The sequence below is a fragment of the Pipistrellus hanaki genome (genome assembly GCF_964339955.1).
Source record: "Pipistrellus hanaki genome assembly, chromosome: 4".
NCBI classification, from domain to species: Eukaryota; Metazoa; Chordata; class Mammalia; order Chiroptera; family Vespertilionidae; genus Pipistrellus; species Pipistrellus hanaki.
In genome coordinates this window covers 63,982,550-64,004,895 of record NC_140506.1, presented here as the reverse complement: position 1 = coordinate 64,004,895, position 22,346 = coordinate 63,982,550, and the positions used below count along the sequence as shown (strand labels likewise).

The 22,346-nt window shown below is 39.3% G+C and overlaps 1 protein-coding gene across 1 annotated transcript in view; it reads right to left on the bottom strand.

Annotated features, from left to right (window-relative positions):
* Positions 1-22,346, bottom strand: part of PRR16 (proline rich 16) — a 221,783-nt gene that overhangs the window by 37,816 nt on the left and 161,621 nt on the right.

Below are 22,346 nucleotides of genomic sequence, written 5' to 3'. Positions count from 1 at the left end.
TTACATCTATCTATAGTTAAGTCTTATTATTTGACCCATGTGGCTTAGGCTTTGGCATACTACTGCTCTTGGCACACACAACAGAAATATGAGTTATAAAAATAAGAATAAAATTTATGCAATGCTGACAACAAAATGACACTCTGGTTCTATTTCTATCATTTCCCTTCATTTTTTATTTTTTAAATATATATTATATTAATTTTTTACAGAGAGGAAGGGAAAGGGATAGAGAGCTAAGAACATCGATGAGACAGAAACATCGACCAGTAGCCTCCTGCACACCCCTCGCCGGGGATGTGCCCACAACCAATGTACATGCTCTTGACCAGAATCAAACTGGGGCCTTTCAGTCCGCAGGCCAATGCTCTATCCACTGAGCCAAACCAGTTTTGGCCATTTCCCTTTAATAAAAGTAAGTTTTCATTTTGTCATTTCCATATTACTGCACATTCTTTCATAGTTGTTAGTACTTCTTTCCTTGCTTTCAGCCCACCAGCCTCATGCATGTTCCCTTCTACCGCAAACATTTATCACATCCCATTTATCTCTGTGACATGCTAACTTTTAAGTAAATGCCTCTTTATCTGAGCTCAACTATCACTTTCTCATATAAACTTTTAGGTTACTACCTTTGATGTCTTCCGAATTTCCATACTGACTTACATTCTTTTCTCATAGCATTATTGAAGTTTTGAATTAAATGTGTCTTTACTTCTCTCACTATTCTGCATTCACCACATTGACAGTTTTTAGCTCACTACTACAATTTATGGTATATACAGACACACATAAAATGTTAGGACAATGGATGAATGCACAAAAGAATGATTTTTACATGGAAGGAAAAATGCTGTAAGGGAAATATCTGATAGCTCAGCATTAGTTTTTAAAACTAAGACAAATATCTTCTTGGGAGAGAATTACCAGTATTTGGCCAAAGGAAGTTAATATTATGCAATCTTGGCTGTTTTAGAAGTGTCAGCTTCACTCAAGTCTGAACATATGAAACTTACATGATTGATAAAAAATGTGAAAGAAATTACTATTTTTTTTCTATTTAAACATGCTTTAGTTGCTTTCGTAGTGCAAACATTATTGATTGGCATTTGATGATTCTCTCTATCCTAAAAGCTTACTCAGCTGATAACATACTAACCAAGGTTATCCCACATAGAAATTTGATAGTGTGGTGATCATTCACATTTTTGAATTATTGGATAAAATACTGAAAACATATAATGGCAACTGATGAGAATTTTTAAATTTAATTAAATTTTTTATATTTCTAAAAAAGTAATTCTTAGAATGTGGTAAATAGTATAGATTTTTTCATTTCTTAAAACTGAATATATATATATATATATATATATATATATATATATATATATATATATAATATCTATACTTTTATAAATCTTAATTATCCAGGGAGCAACATGAATTACAAATAACACATAGGAACATTTGATAAACTGAATGATTCCTTCCATCTTTCGCTCCTCCCTTTCCCCCTTATTTCCTTCCTTTTTGTAAAACAGAATAAATTCCTGGATTCCAAGAAGCACCTGATTCTGTCTGTACCTGTTGCTCTATTTCTTGGCCAATACCTATCAATTTAATATCAGATTGTGTATCTATTGTGGGTTTGGGTGGCCAGTAGGGCAGCTTTTGTAGATAACACGTGATACCTCTCCTCTCCCTGTCTTCCAACGTTTTGAGACTCCCTCATCTGATTAGGTCTACCAGGACTGGAGTATTTGCTGAGATAAAGCTATCCATATGCGATAGAACCTGACTAAATTTTCAGTTACCGTGTTTCCCCGAAAATAAGATATCCTCTGAAATAAGACCTACTTACAGGTTTCCCTCTGAATGAAATATAAGGCATCCCCCTGAAAATAAGGCCCCCCTAGGGTAAACATGAGAGATTTGGTCCACTGATTCTGAAAGAAATGGAGTCACAAGAAATTTACCAGGAAATTCAGGAATTGGATTGTTATGATGATGTTCCAGAAGATGATGACATGATTGTCACTGAATAAATGAGTAAATTCTTGATACTGTAGGATTCACAGTTTGTCTGGTTTGTGTCGACAATTACCGTACTACCGTACCATATACAGGTAATAAATTTCCTTTATTTTCATTTAACAATAAATATGTACCGTATTCTTCTTCATGAAAAAACAAGACATCCCCTGAAAATAAGACCTAGCGCATCTTTGGGAACAAAAATTAATATAAGACACTGTTTTATTTTGGGGGAAACAGGGTATTATATTTTGCTCTAGTCTACTAAGTGACATTGGTTCTCAACGAAGAAAAAGGCTGGAATACTTAATTTACCAATTAGATTAATTAAAAAAAAAACTTGAATGCATAGAGCATGCCTAAGTTAGCCTTCCAAGTAACACAGTATGTTAAGTGGTGAATTTAAACTACAGCCATTTCCCTAGAGCCACACATATGGCCAGTCTCTGAGCATAAATCCGTTATTGGTTTTGGATTAAAAAAAAAAAAAAACAAACTTGTGATTTTCAATATACAGTTAACCTTGAACTCTTTTTCTCCATAACGATTGCAAATTTCAAGTAAATCTGAAATCAAGCTTTCTCTTCAAGAGTCAATGAAGAGTACTAAATTACTGATAGAGTAAATTACTTCAAATCCAGTTGGCTGTAAAGGTAAGATTTTAAGTATTCAACCAAATTTCAAAGGAAATATTACTTTTATTCCTCAGAAGAAATGTGTGTGTATTCAATAGCTACACTGGACAATAGTTTACTCAAAATAATTTTTCCCGTGATTCCAAGTGAAACGGAAATAATTTACTTTCACTTATCCTGAACTATAGTAGTGTTAAGCCAGTATTCTCTTACCATCACTGCTGAATATGGGTATTCCTCATGACTTATTCTCTATTACATTGACTTTCAACTCCCGCTACAAATTAAGCAGCGCCAGGAGCTTTTGAAAAATATCACTACCAGAGTCCACTGGTAGACTGGTAGTGATTGAAACCAAATATCTGGCACTCGGACCTAGACAGACAGACACACACACACACACACACACACACACACACACACACACATATATATATATATATATATATATATATATATATATATATATATATTTAAATACCAGATGACTCTAATACACAATGAAGGTTTCAAACCACTAATCCACTGTTTCATTTGAAAGAAATCATTCACAGATAAGTAGTAAGGAGTTAAGGAAAAACAGTCAACAAAATTGGGAGGTTACAGACTCAGTTGGCTCAAGAAGTCTCCCCAAACAGTATTATTGAATGCCTCTTGTGGCTCCAAATTTCTTATTTGCCTCAGAGCCTGGAGGGTGCATTACAGAAAATCAATTATAACTTCAGAGGAGAGCTATTCCCAGGGTCAAATCACACCTAACTAGAACGGGACCAGGGCGTGGAGCGGACTGCATATGCTTCACTAATGCCAGCGCCAAGCATAGTTGTGGTTGCCTGGGCCAGGAGGAAACCATGTTCACCAACATATTTCTGTACTGAACACTATATGGAAATGATGCAAAGCAACCAAAAAGCAATATAATGGAATAGAAGAACAACTACTTTTAGAAAAGAATGAACAGAGCTAACTATAAATTATTGAAAGTAATAGAATGACATTCAGTCTTAAAATGTGGCTGCCACTATTGCTCATGGCCAGCAGCCTGGCTGGGCCTCAGCTCCTTGGAGGCGCTGACCCATGCAGGCCCCAGGCAGCGGGGGGCAGGGCGTACCAGTACCTGATGAAGTAGTGCTCGGGGACCATTGGCGGCAACTCTTTGCAAGGCTTGGCCAGGCTGGCCCTCTCCAGCTTCATCTCTTGGTGCCACCTGGAGATTTCCATGCTCCTGGGCAGTGGCTCTGGCAGGGCCCCCCCAGCCCTCCCCTCCTGCAGCCCGGCCGACCCGGTAGCCAGCAACGACTTCCACCTGCACTGCCTTGGCAAGAAAGGCGAGTTTCAAAACGGCATGTCACAGAGGCATGGGAGCACAAACATCAAGAAAAGCTCACTGCCATCCATGGAGAAGATGGAGAAGCAGAAGGTGCCCGAATCCCGTGCAGGCCCACATCTCGCCCCTGACCATCAGCATTCCAGACACCATGGCCCACCTCATCAGCCCCTGCCCTCCCCCACGGAAACCATCGTGCTTGCAAACTCCCGCCCATCCAGCCTGGGGAGCAGGATCTTCACTACAAAATGGGCCAAGCAATAGCACCTGACTTTAATTTAATGATTGGCAACTCGCAGTCAGAAAATGAAAAGGAAGCTTCAGGTGGACACAGCCCAAAGGATGACTCAAAGCCACCTTATTCTTATACACACCTAATCCTACAAGCAATTATTATGGCTCCTGATAAACAGCTCACCCTATGTGGAATTTATACTCACATCACTAAAAATTATCCGCAGTACAGGACTGTGGACTAGGGCTGTGGGATTCAATTCGCCACAATCTCTTTCTGAATCGTTATTTCATCATCAAAGTACCACGTTCCCAGGAAGGATCGGGCCAAGGCTCATTCTGGAGGACAGACACTGCCTCAGAAAGCAAATGAACAGAGCAGGCTTTCAGGAAAAGATGGCCTGGGGGCGTGCCTAGCTTTAAAACCCACCTGAGACTCTCAGGTGTCCAGCCTCTCATCACTGCAGTGGTGCCCAGGCCCCTGAGCGCCTGCCCAGGGAAGGTTTGCAGGTTCCCCGGAGCCGAGCCTGGTGCCGCACAGCCCACTGGCTGTCATGGCAGAGGCGGGGTTGCTGAGTGCACCTCTTAGTCGCTGTGGGGAGGAGGGAGCTGCCCCTGAAGATCAAGCCCGTCACCCACACTGTCACCACCCCTCACCTCAACCTCCCAGCTGCCTGTCGTGCAGTTGGTTCAGTCACGTCGTCCACCAGATCCAGCAGCGTCCGTCACCAGCGTGGTGGGACTGGTCTCACTGGGCTGCGCTGGCCCCTGCTAAGGCAGAGCCAGGAGAATGAAGATCACCGACAAGTGCAAGTGGAACCTATTCCTGAGACGATCCAGGCCACCCTGGACTCAGATGGCGTTGCCCACCCCTGTCCAGACAGCCAGCATCCTGCAACAGGCACCCCTGGGTCAGCACCAGCTACCAATGAAAACTAATGCAAGCAGGACCCACGTGGCGCCAGTGCCCCCGCAGGGCACAGCCTGGGGAGCAGAGCAGCCATGGCCTCTGCACATGCTGGCCACGCACTCACCAGCCTCGGCTTCCCAGCCCACAGAGCGCCAGGACGCCGCCAAGTGAAGCAGTGGGAGCTGACATGGGTCAAGATCAAAGGCATCAAGAGCATCGTCATCGCCCAGGGCGTAGCTATGCCACCGAAAACCTGAGGGCAAAGGGCATCCGGAACTGGCGGTTGGGAGAGCCCCTCTCACCCTGCTCCGAGCGCCCTCTCTTGGTGGGCGGAGGGCCTGCTGTCCGACTTCACAGCAGCACCGACAACATAAAACACAGGTGGCCTCACCATTTGTCCACCAACCAGATCTGAAATATCATGGCTGACATGTACACATAAGGAACTATCTGGCATTGAAATTGGGACACAAAAGAACTGTTGGCTCAGAAAGGAATTCACTACAGACTGACTCATTTGCCTCTCAGCATAACCATTATGGCTTGTTGCAGTTTAGGTTCTTTCAAGGGTATTTCTTGGATCACATGATCTCACAGATCTAGAGGAAATAATGAACAACACAAACAGACCCAGAGAAAGAGAACCAGCGATCAGACTCTCAAACCTCAGAGGGAAAGTAAGGGAGGATGGGGGTAAGGGGAAGAGATCAACCAAAGGACTTGTGTGCATGCATATGGGCCTAGCCAGTGGCCATGGACAACAGGGAGGGGTGGGGGGAGTGGGGGGACATATCTAGGGAGGGGTTTGGGATGGGAATGGGGGAATAAGGACAATTATGTGAGACCCTAATCAATAAAATAAAATTAAAAAGTCTTAAAGGCAGAAGTCAGGCCTGAGCTATTAAACCACACAACACCTGGTTCCAGCACTCCCTGCTTTTCCATGTGAGGATGGCAAACAGATGGCCTGAACAGCCTCCTCCAGGGCACCGTGCAGGAGCCACCTCACCGCCCTCAGAGGCCCCCTGAGGCTGGGGCAGAAGAGACAGTATTTTGCTGTTCACATGTGGAATTAGGAGGAAAAGTTGGGTCTTTTCCAATAAAAAAAAATTAATGTAATAATATGAGCATAAAAAGTACCAGAAGACGGTCTCTTCTTAACTTACTTATAATCTTCAAATGAAAGTGGTCTTTTTAATCAGGGAACAAAATGCAAAAGCCATAAATAGCAAATCAGGTAAATCTGAAGTGTTATTAATTCCAAGGAGAAAAATTGTAACTTCACAGTGGTGAAACTTGACAGACAGCATCTGACTACATAATATACCCAGAATGACCACTCTTTCTCTTCTCACAAGAGAATATATCAGGGCACAGTTTCTACTCGTGATCAATGGACACAGCATATTCAATTTAAAAAAATGATCTATGCCCCCAAAGTATTCAATGACATAGCCATTATTTTGAGACTAATAGTCACTAGTCATAAGGCTATATCATTCAATAAACCAAAACTTCAAATACTGAGTATTACTCTAGAATCCTATAAATTATACTATGGCCATTTGATTGAGCATGTAAGTATTTTACCATAAAACAATTTAGTTAATAAAGATTCTCCCATTTCCAATTTTATTCACTTGCTACATAGATTTTATTTTAGAATATATTTTTATTGCTTTCAGAGGGGAAGGGAGGAGAGAAACATAAATGATGAGAGAGAATCATTGATCAGCTGCTACTGCATGCCCCCTACTGGGGATTGTGTCTGCAACCCAGGCATGTGCCCTTGACCTGAATCAAACCCAAGACCCTTCAGTCCCAGGCCGATCCTCTATCCACTGAGCCAAACCTGCTAGGGCAGATTATAAAATATCTTTTAGTTTTTATAAGAATTTATATGAGGTTTACTGAAAAATCCCTGCAGAATACTGCTTCCTCAAAACTGATAGAAATTGCAAGATATCTAGAAAATTGAAAACATGAAACATCCATGTTATCTTCAAACGTATGTTAAATATGTTATTAAATTATCAACTTATAATATTTTTTTCATAAAAAGAGAGACAAAGAAACAACTATGGCAAAAACAGAATACAAAAAATATGTCTTAGAAAGTATTCCATTGACAGGCTTAAACTTATGGGTTGATGTCATCTGTACAATATAAAATATGCCAATTTGGTGAGACAATCTCAATAGGTTTTCAGTTGTTACTTGCTTTTAGTCCCGATTTTGTGTTTCAATTTACTGTTCTAAGAAATTGATTTTTATATATACAGCTCAGACATGACAACTGCATTTTTTTTTTATATATATATTTTGCTCTCAGAGTTGTGTTGGACAAAGAAATGTAACTCACTTTCTTCTATAACTGTATAGGGTTCATGATCTGCAGTTTCAACTTTGCCTTTAAATTAAAAAAATATTTAAAATATGTTTTTATTGATTCAGAGAGAGGAAGGGAGAGGGAAAGAAAGATAGAAACATCAATGATGAGAATCATCAAATGACTCCTTCCTACTAGGAATGGAGCCAGACCCCAGGCATGTGGCCTGACCATGAAATGAACTGGTGACCTCCTGACATAAGGGACAAAGCTCAACCAATTGAGCCACACCGCTGGGCCAGCCTTGCCTTTTGATAGCAACATCAGCCTTGATGATATATATTTAGACACATGTAACTTTGGGAGATGAGCTAAGATTCATCTTTCAGCATTACAAATTTTATAAAGATATCTAATAACTCATAATAAAGAAAGCATGTTTTATATAAACATCCTACTAAAGTATTGTGCTTCTTTGGCAGAGCATTTCACATAGAAATCTGAATTTTCTATTCAAATTATTTTGCTAATTTCTTCCATGAGGGCAGCCTATCAAAATTATATCTAACTATACTGCTTGCTACTACTTACATCCACTTATTTTTATTTTTATTTATGCTTCTTGAGAACATGACCCATTCTGATAAGTCTTTTTATTCATTAATTTATTCAGTCAAGCATCCATGTGTGAACACAAAAGATACTTGCTCTCATGAAGCTTATACTTTTGTGGAGGAGAGACAGACAATAAACAGATATGGGACTCTTAAAAGGTTATATGAACAGTGCTAGGTACTTCCATACGTCCACTTCACTTTAATTCTCAAAATTATGTCAAGAAATAAGTGCTATTCTTCCATGTTGGTAGATGAGGAGACAAGGGCTCAGAGAGATTTACAAATGTAACTGTGGTCACATAGCTGGAGACTATCAGAATCTGAATGCAAATCCAGAAATATCCAAGTTCAGAAACCATCCATGTTCACAATTACCTTGGATTTCTGGAGCTATAAAAAATAAAGGGTCCACCAATTCAAATCTCTCCATCCTGGATGGATCTAACTTCTAAGAAGTTTAAAGGATGTTTTACATTGTAGCACCTCAGCATTCAAAAGGATTTAAGCATGAGCAGAGAATCTGCAACATATTCTACTAGAGCCCCACTGATTTCAGCAATAGGAGAGAACGGGCTCCTGCAGCATCCATAGAATGAAATGGCTTAGAGGACATAGAGGAAAAGCATAGTGGAGTACTAAACATATGCTATTTAAGGCTTTCTTTGCTATATAGGCACCAAAATAAAGCTTCAGTTATTCATTCTAAAAATGCTTATAGCTTTGCAATCATACTCTCAAATAATAGATGCAGGTTTCAATGGTAATCACCAACAAAGGATTTAATAGTAATATATGGTTCCTACAGGAATATAGTGAGAAGAAACAGAGTAAACCGTGTTAAAAATAAGACATTCGAGCACCTGGACTGCAGGTTACTGCTGCCCAGATGTGGAAAAACACACCATTCAGTTTGACAGACAGATAAAGCGTTTTCCTGTAGAGTCTGAATAAATGCTCTTCTTAAACCTGTCAACATGAGTTCCCAAGAGAAAACAAGGCCAGCAAAGCTCAAGGTCATAGTTGATTTCAAAGTATCCCCTTTTATTTATTGCTTAAATAAGGAGATCCTATGGGAACTTAATATTATTTGCCACCATTGGAAAAATATCTCCTAAGATCACTTCCTAATTATTTCATTAAATTTTAACTTAAAAACTGCCTCCTCACTGGACAATGAGGAAAGGAAAATCATTTGCTATTTTTTTGTGTCTCATTTTTTTTTTTTTTTAAGAAATGCAAAATCCTTCCAGGCTCCTGTGCAAAAAAGTCATTTTGAGGGGAAAAACAGGTTTTTATTGTTACTTTGTCAAAATATTGTTTAAATATTTACACTTGTTTTTTTCTTTAGATCAGACATTGCTGCTCTACCAGCTTGATTTGATTTCCTAAATTATAAAAGAAAATGACAATAAACAGTATTTAAAAGTTAGCTCAGCTTCCATGTATAGTTATAATAAATATTTTAAAATATATTTAAATGCAATGCTTTTTGCTGCATAATTTAACCAAATAATATAGGTAATTTTATATCATAATTTCTTTGTGATAATGTTTAATTATAAGCACTGACCCACCACTTTTAATAGTGTCTAATATGACATTAAATAGACATTCCATAGTTTACTCCATCAAACTTGTGTTTTTGACATTTAGACTATTTTCAGTGTTTTTCTGTACTATTATTACCCATTTTTTTCTAATCTTTAAGATACTTCCTTCATATAATGTATTTAAAGTTTCCTTAATGATTTTTGAAAATAAAGTTATGGAAGACTCCTCTAGTTAACCTATTCTTTTCTGTGTTTCCATAGTTTAACATGAATTGACTCCTGAAATCTTTTGTTTAAATAGATAAAATATATAACAGTTATTTTTTATAAGTAGCAGTTGTGAAATCTATATATCTTCACAGCAATGCTACAAGGCAAATATTTTCATTTTATATATAAAGGAATTAATCAAAGTGTTTAAGCGGTATTCTCATGCCTTACTCTAGGGGTACCTGCAGAGTGGGGTGGGTGTGAGGTTTCAAAGAAAAATCATAGCAGAGGTTTTGGAGAGGAGACTGCGTTCTGTCTTGGACATTTTGTTTTGGGTTTGTGTTGCAACCATGGCTATATCATAGGAAGGTGAACACACATTTGGAACTTTTAAGAGAGTATTCCTCTAAAGACAGCAATTTGGGAACCCTCAGCTTATAAATGAACTTGAAGCCATGGACCTGAAAGGGATTAGCCTGGTAACGCATACAATATGTAAAGTAAAAGGAGGCAAGCACTAAACCTGGTGAGTGCAGATGCAGCTGGTAAGAAAACCAGGAACTCAGGTAAGAAAGGAGGAAAATAATGGAAGGAATTATGAGTGAAGTCTTAGAAACCAAGGAAGGGAATAATTTCCAGACCCGGACATCGATAATTCAGCAATAAAGACAATGTGGTGGTTTAGTTTAAGAGAAGCTTCAGTGGTGTTCTGCGCTACAGAGGGATTTTAGTGGTTTGAAGATAATTTACTTAGAGGACCAATAGGAAAAGTGGCAAAGGCATTTTGCTGCTCTCCTTACAAACTGGGTAACAAAGCTCCTGCACAGGTGGCTAGAAGGGCCAGGGAGGTTACCATGGAGATTCCCATAGAGAGCCGCTGGGAAGCACAGCCCTGGGCTCATCCCTGTTGCATAGGAACTTGTCACAGAATGTTTCTCACCCATGACGAATGAGCAAATCCGTCAGAAGAGGCAACAGATAGAACCTCTCCATTAGCCTACATCCCAAATGACTAAAACCAATAGCAAGTGCTCCTTTATTTTCTACCCTGCCCAAGCCATTGTTCACTATTAAAGCATATTAAACTTTGAACTATGAAATATACTAAAAATGAACTATTAAGACATAAAGAAACGGAACAGTAAGTTATGACAATGGCAGCTGCCTTAGCCTATGGGGATGCCATTTGTGTTTGCTCAGACTAGGGGGAGAACGGCAGGATTCTGGTTTTGAGCAGCTTGCAACTTGTTTACTTTTATCATTCTTAGATAACTTTTTAAAAAATCAACAAACTGCAGAGTACTGAGGAAAGCTGTGCAGACGTTCCAGTGCCCCCGCCCTCGCAGATGACCTTTCAACAGCCAAGCCTTCTGTTCACCTCCAGCTGCGCTGCCGCGGGCACACAGTGGGGAAGCACAGTTGTGACTTTGCGACACCCACAGATAATGACTACCACGCTTGGAATCTGAAGGAGTCAATTCCAATTCCTTGTTCAGATTTTCTTCTGTTTAGCGAAAAAGAACTATTTACAAATCAACATTCCTTCATATATATATATATATATATATATATATATATATTTCAAATCATTATCAGAACTATCAATATTATGATCACAGGCAACCTATGACATTCTCTTATTCACTATATTCAATGCTGACCTGCTAAACATGCTTTTAATTACATTAAATGAACCAATTTAGTGCCAAGTACAAAGACATGTGTTTAGGATAATGACCCTCTTCTCTGTCCCCGAACATTTCAAAATGCTGGATTATTAGAAACCATCCACAGCTCTCCCGTCTCAGAGTCTCTGAGTTAAAGCAGTGCTTGCTCACCCCTGCCCTCGATGACAGGCGTTCCTGTCTTCTGACTATAGTATCCATTCACTCCTTCATTCAAAATTAAACACCAATGTTGCCTATATTTTTCTTAGGGCCTAGAGTATGGAGAAGAGTAAAAACAATTCCTGCAGCAAAGGAGCTCATAGTCTAGTAGGAGAATGATCACTACAGCATGAGAATTCCACAGAAAGGAGGGAGGGCACAGGCCACCTAGGTGCTGGTGAGGGTGCATGAGAGTATGAGGGGGGGCTCCCAGCAGGCTTGAGGTGAGGCTGGGGCTGGAGTTTGTGGCAGCGAGTGTCTCAAGATATTTTTTTATTATAAAAGTTATTAAATTTAACTTTCTGCCATCAAGGCACAAGTCTGTTCAAAGGGAAAGATTTTAAAAGGAACATTTCCCCTCAAAGCTATATCAGGCATTAAGTAATATCCCGCACAAAGTGATGAAGAATTCTATATTGAAACCTATATTTATTTGTAGAGAATCAATGATGATATAAAATAAACTGATACTAAAAATGTTACAAATGTAAGGTTATTTTGTTTACCCTTTACCGGAGGATAAGCTTTCAACTGCTGTAAATTCTTAACTGGCTGTCTGTATGCCTAGTTTTTAAAAATATTGACTATTTTGATAAATTTTAAATATGCTTTTATTGAATTAAGAGAGAGAGAGAAGAAGAGGGAGAGTCAGAAACATAGACTCTCAGCTGCCTCCTGCACGCACCCCTACTGGGCATGGAGCTGCATCCCAGGCATGTGTTCTAACCAGGAATCAAACCAGTGACCTCTTAGCACATGGGATGATGCTCAACCAATTTTGAAATATAAGTACATGATTGTTAAATAGTAAAACAATATATTCTATAAAGAACCTCTAAGGGGCAGAAGCCATCTCATAATTTGGTTTTGTTTTCCCAGTGCCTGATACAAGTTAGGTCAGGCTTTACATTTCTTGTATTCGTGTGTGTTGAAAAGCTGTGAGGTTGCTAGAACCAGTGGAAGCTTCAGGCAAATGCCCAGAATTGTGTATATTTAATACACTTTCAGGGTATGGTATATTCTGCCTAATTGTGTGATGAAAGACAAAATAATACAGTGCTTTTAGGTATAAGAGATGTTATATCTACTCATTAGTTACATGGTGATGTTAAAGAAAGCATAATATTGGACATTTAAATTTCATGGCTCCTTGTTTTTATTTCATAGCAATGTGAAATTTTGGAGAAATGACCTAGACATCAAGACAAATTTCCCAGAAGGGAGATATTAGGCATGAATAGAAGGGACTTATTTAAAAACCAGACAGAATAATTGGAACTAAATGCTTATTATGATATTAGATTAGTCTAGGGAATCAAGTGATGCTTTAATAGAGGATGCTGATGAAAATCGCCCTCTTTAGGAAAATAAAATATTTGGCCCTTTTTCATCCCATCAACAACTGAGAATACTACATCAGGGTTTCAATTTTTATGATAATTAATTCTTTTTTTTCCCTTCAAGATTCGCTTTGAATGAACTTAGGGATGTTTACATCATCTTTTCACATGGACAATATGGCAAAGATAACAGCTAACTCCTTTCATTTTTCTGTGCTAATACTTTTCACTGTAATCATTTGTTTACTCCCAATGAAAACTGAGAGGAAATTATATACCACTTCAATCACACAGTCCTGATTTTTTTCCTTTTCCCCGAGCTTATAAAGTGCAGCTAATAAAAATGTGTTGATTTTTTTAAAAATTCTAAGCAAATATTTAATGAATTACATGTGCAAGTCATCACACCAAAGGAAATTGATGACAGTGATATACAATAGTACACAGTCCTTTTCCTACTTGTTTAAATATTATCATGCAGACATATAAAAAAACAATTCAAACAATAAATGATAATATTGCTCCCAATTCAAAGAAAATGATCTCCCTGCTCTTATGGCCTGTCATTAGGTCCATACACAGGAAACTGGATGCCATAAATATATTTGAAAGCCTGTTGATTCTACAAAGTTAATATTCCTTTTTTAGATCCATTCAACCAATCAAAGCACAATATGCTAATGATATGCTAAGGCCTTTCAACCACTCCCTAGGATGTGCAATGACCCTTCTTTCCAAGTATATCCTTTATTTCATCTCTCACATTACAAGCAGACTAATCCCCCAAATGAAAGTTTGATCCCATTATATTATGCCAACAACTTTGCACTTGTCTACTGAATAAAATCCTAGCTCTTCCTGATGGTGCCAAGAGCTCTCCAGGGCCTGGCACAAACTCATGTCTCTCTCTTGTTTCTTGCAATACTTCCCTCCTACTCTTTCAGCCACATCAAATGCTGAAGGGCCCTGAACATTCTGGTCCATTTTGTTCATTCTGCTGTGACTGACCAAACATCTGAGGGGCATTAACCCCTGCATCTCAATCATGCTTTTTATTTATTTATTAATTCAACAAATATTTACTGAAGACCTGGTATGTGCCAGATTGTGCATTGTTTTGGGAATATAAAACACAAAGCTCAAATGTGCAACCTTTGAGGAGATCACAGTCCTGAAAGACAAGAGTAAAATTAATCAAATAGCCATGATCTTGTCCTGACCACAACTCCTGCTCACTCCTTCTTCCTCACTCTGCTTAACCATCTGGCCTCCTTTTTGACCTAACAGCCCAAGCTGGCCCTGCTTCAGGGCTTTACACATTAGTTCTTTTGCTTGAAATACTCTTCCCCAGACAGTGCCTGGCCTTATTCCCTTTCCTTATTCCTTCACTGATCAAATGTCTTCTCAGCGGTCTGCTCTAATAATCTTCTACAAGGTAAAAGGATGATCTGTTCCTGTCAGTTTTTACTTATTTTTTAAAAAAAGATTTACTGATACTTATACATATATTTGTTGGTACTTATAGTATGCATGAATCTGTTGATTTTTCTTCCTCCCCTCCCATCGGAACACAGACTGCATCGGGGCTGGAACTCATCTAGTAGTCCACTGCAGTTTCCCCAAAACTTAGAGCAGTGTCTGGTGAGTGGTAGGATCTTGATACATACGTGGTAATGATGAAATACATACTCTACCTAATAAAACAGTAATATGCTAATTAACCATCACTCTGACCAAGCCATACCCACCAGCCACGCCTACCAGCCAATCAGAGCGAGTATGCAAATTAACCCCAACCAAGATGGCTGCAGCCACGAGAGCAGTTGAGAGGCTTGGGTTTCCCTGGCAATGGAAGCTAAGCTTTCCACACACCCTGGCTGGCCTAGGCCTCCACTCAAGGATACAAAGTTTTGATTATAGAAGAGAAATCCCAAGAAAAATGGCAGCAGCCAAGGAGCTGGAGAGAACAGGCTAGGGTTGCCCCTGGCAATGGAGGAAGCAAAGCTTTCCACACACCCTGGCCAGCCCAGTCCTCCACTCAAGGGTACAAAGTTTCAATTATAGAAGGTAAGCAATCCAAACAGTAATGGCTGCAGCCATGGAGCAAGCAGGAGGCTTGGCTCCGCTCCAGGCTACAAAGTTTCAATTGTAGAAGGTAAATATATCCCAGATACCAGGGCCTCCGATTGGTCACCGGGGGGTGTGGCCGGCCTGCAAACCACCACAGGCCCCTCGCCCAAGCCTTCCCATGCCCCAAGGGAACCCTCACCCTGATCCAGGACACCCTTCAGGGCAAACCAGCTGGCCCCCACCCATGCACCAGGCCTCTATCCTATCTAATAAAAGAGTAATATGCAGATTGACCAATCACTCCAACACATAAGATCAAGATATTTGCCCCCATGTGGTCAAAAATCCTGCCCCTATGTGGACACAAGATGGCCACCAAAAGATGCTCAGCAGGGGAGGGCAGTTAGGGGTGACCAGGCCTGGAGGGGAGGGTGGTTATGGGCAATCAGGCTGGCAGGGGAGCAGTTAGGCATCATTCAGGTTGGCAGGGGAGTGGTTAGGGGTTGATCAGGCTGGCAGGCAGAAGTGGTTGGGCAATCAGGAAGGCAGGCAGGTGAGCAGTTGGGAGCCAGCAGTCCTGGAACATTCCTTGAGGGTCCCAGATTGGAGACGGTGCAGGCTGGGTTGAGGGACACCCACCCCATGCACAAATTTTGTGCACCAGGCCTCTAGTATATTTAATTATACACTGAGATGTTACACCAGGACAGTCCTTCTACATAATAAATCATATATAATAAAATCCTAATATGCTAAGTGTCTGGTCATCCATTCAACCAATCAAAGCATAATATGCTAATGACATGCTAAGGCCACTCAACCACTCGCTATGATGTGCTATGACCACCAGGGGATAGAAGCTCTGACTGGCAGGTTAGCTTGCTACTGGGGTCCAGTCAATTGGGACTGAGCAAGATGGGCCAGACATACCCTGGAGCTCTCTCATGGTTCCTCCCTGGCTGGCTAACCTCATATGTCCCTTCCTGGTCTTGATAGTGCACTGGTGGGATCCCTTGGCCTGGCCTGCACCCTCTCACAATCTGAAGCTTCTTGGGGAATGTTGGAGAGCCAGTTTTGGCCCAACTCCACAGGCCAGGCTGAGGGACCCCACTGGTGCATGAATTTGTGCACCGGGCCTCTAGTCTATTATAAGAGCCTACGAAATGGCAGAGGAAGAGAGCTATCTATAAAAGGCTCCTTGGAGGAGTGACATTGTGCTGATTAAACTAAGGTCTGAAGAATGACAAGGAGTCAACTAGGCAAAAGGATAAAAGTGTCACATGATTCATGGGCTCTCTAGGGTGAAAAATGTAATGTACTGTGCTATGACCAATCTCTGAAAAATGACAATGTATGATCCATTAAACAAAATAATAAAAAAGTATTTATTTTTAGTATAATTTTTTTTTTTACTGAAAGATATGATTATATACAAATTGGATATAATGATAAGGATTTTTTTTAAAGAAATGCCAAAGACTAAATATAAATGCAAAAGATATTTTGAGCAGTGATAAAATTCTTCCTCCAAAAATCTGCTGCAAGTATTGGCATCAGTTGCAGATAATCAGTTAAGAATGGTCTGAGGATGCTATGATAACTTAATGCTAATTTAAACTAAAGGTGTTTGATAATACCCATGTGTCTTTTTTAATTCTGCTTTCTATTTTACCACACTTAAAAACTGAAGATATGCATGTGAATATAGTCTAATTCTGGTCGCTTTCTGAAATAGAATTCTTAATACAACACACAATAGTCCTTCTCCTAGTATTTACAGTCCTTGGCAATGCCTTCTTGCACCTCATAAAATCACTGGTATCTCCTATACACTTTCCATTTTAGTTCCCCAATAATAAAAACAGCATTTTTAGTTTTTCCTATCTGAGGTTTAGCAGAACAATGGCATAGTCAAGTAAAGATGTTTAAGATAAATTATTGCAAGGTATTTTTAAAAATAATTTTCTGACAATTAATATTCAACCAGGAGCTAATTAGCATTATCATGAAAGAGAATGACCCTTTTGATAAGAGAAAGCAAGTAATCACCATTCTATTAAAAAGCTGAGATAAATACATGATAGACATGGCTAGAGCACTTAGTTGGAATTTTCTGAGCTTCTAATGGGTTCATTATCCAATTTTTTTTTAAACAGAATCTTCTCTCTTTCATATATCTTAAGATTAAAAGCAAGGAATAATGAACAATATTGGCTACTTTGTTTATAATAAATGCATGACTGGAAGAGGGAAAGGCAGTTTCAAAATTCAAGGAGAGATTTTACTGGGAGGTAATAAATGTCTTATATTGGTATCAGAAACCCTGAAAACAGCTGTCATTTGATACATTAAAATCAAGACTAATATTAAAAATGGTAAATATTTTCATGAATGCTGATTCTGTACACAGAAACATATTTTCTTCCACTTTTAGAAGCTAAACGCTGATCAGTAACCAATTGGGAAGAAGACTTCAGTCTTCATGGGCCATGGGTTATGACTTACTGCCTGAATCCGAGCCTTGTGATACTTTGTCATCTGCCAAGCTTAATGCTGACGTGCAGCAGAATGACCCCTTATCCTTCAGGGCCCAGGACAACTTTTCCATACTTTGTTTCTCCTAAGATTCTAGTGAAAGAAACTCCCATTATTAATAGTTATTTTCTTTAACTTCCTTTTCTCCTTCCTCTTAACAACAATGGTGCCTTAACTCATATGTGCTACAAACAAATGGTTTTCATTTAAGATGGAAATGTAAAAAGTTCATAAAGCTGTTTCACAAATCCTAAGAGAATCATTTGCAGCTTGTAAGAAGCCATTATTAGAAAAAAGAAACATTAACAAGCAGGCAGATTAGATGGCTCTTGTACAAAAGTTGCATTTTTTTGTGTGAAATATTGTCAAAAACTACAGAACATGTAGCATACAATAGTTTTGTGTGAACAAAACTCTATAGAACATGTAGCATACCATAGTTTTATGTGAACAAAGCTCTTCTAGAGATAATCCTTATAATCCTTTCCCTAAAGGAGCTGGAATCCTTATGAATTTGGTTAAATTTAGTTTTTTAAATGCTAACTCTAACTTTAGAAATCTCTCTCCTCTCTCCCTACCCTTCTCATTCTCTCCCCTCCCCCCCCCCCCCCCCTTACTCAGCGACCTAGTCCTCCCTTCTCCTCCATAATCAGCAACCCCATGCCAGCAGAAGACAGTAGCTGGGACCTGACTAAAGGTCACAAGGTCAGGACCTCTGTCAGGTTAAAGATACCATCTTGACCTAAATTATGTTTTAGTTCCTGAGCCCTAATGTGGACCAACCTCCAGCTCCTTTCCTATGAGACTGGACAGAGGGATGCTGAAAGAGACCTCAGAGCTGTCTTCAAAAATCTGAAGAAATGATTCTTCGTCCTTACTTCAGCTCTGACCAATCAGCTCCCAGCACTTCTCTGAACCCTAACGCATAGGGGTGTGATTTTATGCTACGTAACCTGTAACCTAAGTGCCATTAGGAAAGTTAGGGGTTTGGAACATTAGCTTCCCATTCTCTTGGGTGGCATCTTCATAATAAAATAGTGAATATTTCTCCATCTCAAATTTTGGTGCCTAGGTTGGGCTTTGTTATCCCCCCCATGGACAAACTCTTTCTGTTCTGTAATAAAAGCCTTAGGAAAATAATTAAGATCTGAATCATCTTCTATGCAGCCAAAGTTCTCTTGCAGCCTGGGAATTGCACAAAGCTGAAGCTTATTGGGACGGTCCCAGGTTTAGGAAAAGTCCAGAGTTACGGTCAAGTCACAACGCTGTCACTTAACAGCCGGGAGACCCAGGGCAGGTAAACTTAACCTCTCCAAGCTGCGGTCTCTTGGTAACAAGGGGGATGACATTTACCTTAAAGATGATCGCGAGAACTTTAACATTCCTCTTAAGCTCCACTGAACTCGAGACAGAATTCTCCCTTTTCTCAGGAATTTACTTAAAGAAACTCTGTCATACATTTTTTCCTCTGTGCTTTGAGATATAAATCTCTCAGCATCTCCACTTTCATAACCCAGGACTGTCTTTCTCCACCTAGAGCGGTCCTTTCCAAAGGAGGCCATCACCAGGAAAGGCAGCACCGCTGCCCCTTCTCCCCATCTCTGAGGGAGGACAGGAGCCTCATTTCCTTAAGCACCAATCAGCAAGCATAGCTGGCCAGTTCCAGGGAGGTGCTTTCCACCGGATCACCACAGGGCTAACAATGCTGCTGCCTTTTGTTTCAAATGAATCCAGTTCAGTCTTTTTCTCTCCTTGCAACAGTCGTTACGCCTATCGTATGGTCTTGAATAAAATCATCCTCACCTGTTTAACCCATCTGGTGCTATTTTTTTTTTTTTTGACAAGGGTAGGTATAAGGATTGCATACAATAGCATGTGTAAGATACCCAACACTACATATAATATTTATAAATGTTAGCAAATAGTTGCTTAGAAAAACGTTCCATCTCCCTTTCAAAGCAACCATCCTCTAAATACTGTTCCCTGAAAATCCCAAATGCCTCTTTACAAAGATCAGGCATAGTGGTATGACACAGCAATTAAAAAACTTGTGGGTGTTTTTCTTTCTTTTTTTTAAATAACAGACTCAAGAAATCTAACTGCAAATTCTATTTCCAGCATCTGCTGAGCCGGCCTGAATGGTCGGCACATTAGCGCCAATAACAGTGATGGGGTTTTGACAGCTGCATCCTGGCCAGAGACGCTGAGGTCTCCAGCCTAACCCAGTGCCATCCACACCAGATTCCAAGCAGAGAGGGCAAATAGTATGCTCCCAAGGCCAAACAGCAAATTTTCTCTTCAGGAGCTGATAAAAATCATAAAAAGCAAGAATTGCCATCACATCAGGAGGCACTGAAAGGACATGTTCAGCCGAAACCGGTTTGGCTCAATGGATAGAGCAGCGTTTTTCAACCGCTGTTCCGCGGCACACTAGTGTGCCGCGAGATGTTGCCTGGTGTGCCGTAGGTGCAGACAAGACAAGAATTTTATAATTTTTCACTATTTTGTTTACTTAATATTTCATAATAAAGTAATTATAAAATACTTTCTTTGTGTTTATTTGATTCCTATTCAAGAGAATTACTTTATATATAGTCAATAAAGGCACAGAGTTAAATTTTTTAACATTTTCTAATGGTGGTGTGCCTCGTGATTTTTTTCATGAAACAAGTGTGCCTTTGCCCAAAAAAGGTTGAAAAACACTGGGATAGACCATCGGCTTGGGGACTGAAGGGACCCGGGTTCGATTCCGGTCAAGGGCATGTACCTTGGTTGCGGGCATATCCCCAGTAGGGGGTGTGCAAGAGGCAGCTGATCGATGACTCTCTCTCATCGTTGTTTCTAACTCTCTATCTCTCTCCCTTCCTCTCTGTATAAAATCAATAAAATATATTAAAAAAAAAAAAAAAAGAAAGAAAGAAAGGACATGTTCAAAGCAACATCACATGCAAAATATCAAAGTCCATTTCAATCTCAATGTCCTCGAGAGTTAAAACAAAGAATTTCATCCAAGTCATTCTCTGAGTAAGACAATAAAAAATTGCAAGTCACTCTCAGTTTAATTTTCATGAATATGAAAATGATTTCTTCTCTTTTTATTCCTTAGTGAGATTATTCCTGAGACTATTTGGAATCACTTTTATATCCATTTTAATTAGATTACATTTCTCTGAACTTTGCTACAAACTGCTAAAGGGGAATAATAAAAGATCAATGACATATGAGGATCTTCTCCATTTGAATACTTGACTTTTTTTAGATTGAGATATGTTACAACTTTTTCTATCCACATCATTTTATGACAGGCTCGAGTTCAAGTTTTTTAACCAGCAATATTTGTTTCTCAGTATAATGACCAAAAAATCAGAAAAGTGCACCGTAAATTATTTACAATTATTTCTATTTTTAATATTTAACATAGAATTTGTATACTTTTAATGAGTACGTGTTTTTATTGTTAGCTTATGTCCTGAATGTCAAAATGACTTTGGATTTCCTTAGCCAAAGAGCATGAAAACAAAAAAATAAAGAAACATTTTAAGTTTGTTTAAGCTAGTGTGCCTATACAAACCAATTATAAAAAATAAAAATAACTAATAAAGAATATAATCTTGGAGAAGTTATAAAGAATATCATTTTTCTAAACAATAAAAATTGACTTCTACTTCCTTTTCATAAAAGACACAGCCGAAACCGGTTTGGCTCAGTCGTAGACCGTCGGTCTGTGGACTGAAGGGTCCCAGGTTCGATTCCGGTCAAGGGCATGTACATTGGTTGCAGGCACATCCCCGGTAGGGGGTGTGCAAGAGGCAGCTGGTCGATGTTTCTCTCTCATCGACATTTCTAGCTAGCTCTCTATCTCTCTCCCTTCCTCCTCTCTGTAAAATATCAATAAAATATATTTTAAAAATAAATAAATAAAAAATAAAATAAAAGACACAAAGTTTGTTTAAAGCATGTGGAAAATACCAGGTATATATGAGTTTATTATAATTAATTAACATGACTTGTAGAAAATAGAATTTGAAAGAGGCTATGAAGACTATAAGATTGCTGACAATGTCAGAATATTATATTTGATACTTTAATTTAAACTCACTATCAGCAAATGTGGATAACTGCAGTCTAATAATGAATTATTGTCATGTAATTAGAGTCACATTCTATATTCATAATTGGTTTAGAATTATGGATAACTAAGTACATTACTGATAAGCAATATTCTTAAAATGCATACAATTCAACTTTTGGTCTTTGTCACAATTTAGTATCATATTTTACCTTTCTTTGTTGTTGTTAATCCTCATTGGAGGATATTTTTTTCCACTGATGTTTTTAGAGAGAGTGGAAGCGAGGGGGAGAGAGAGCTAGAGAAACATCGATGTGTGAGAGACACATCAATGGGTTGCCTGTTGCACGTGCTCCCACCAGGGTGAATATCCAGCCTGCAACCGAAGTACTTGCCCTTAACCAGAATTGAACTGGCAACCCTCAATCTGTGGGCTGATGGTCTAACGATTGAGGAAAACCAGCCAGTGCTTACTTTTCACTTTTTGAAATAAACATTGACTCAGTGAATCACGGAAACTTTGAGTGGTAATACATACATAGATGACACATAATCCCCACTTTAAAGTTACTTTAAATGGATCTCCAGCTCAGGAATTAC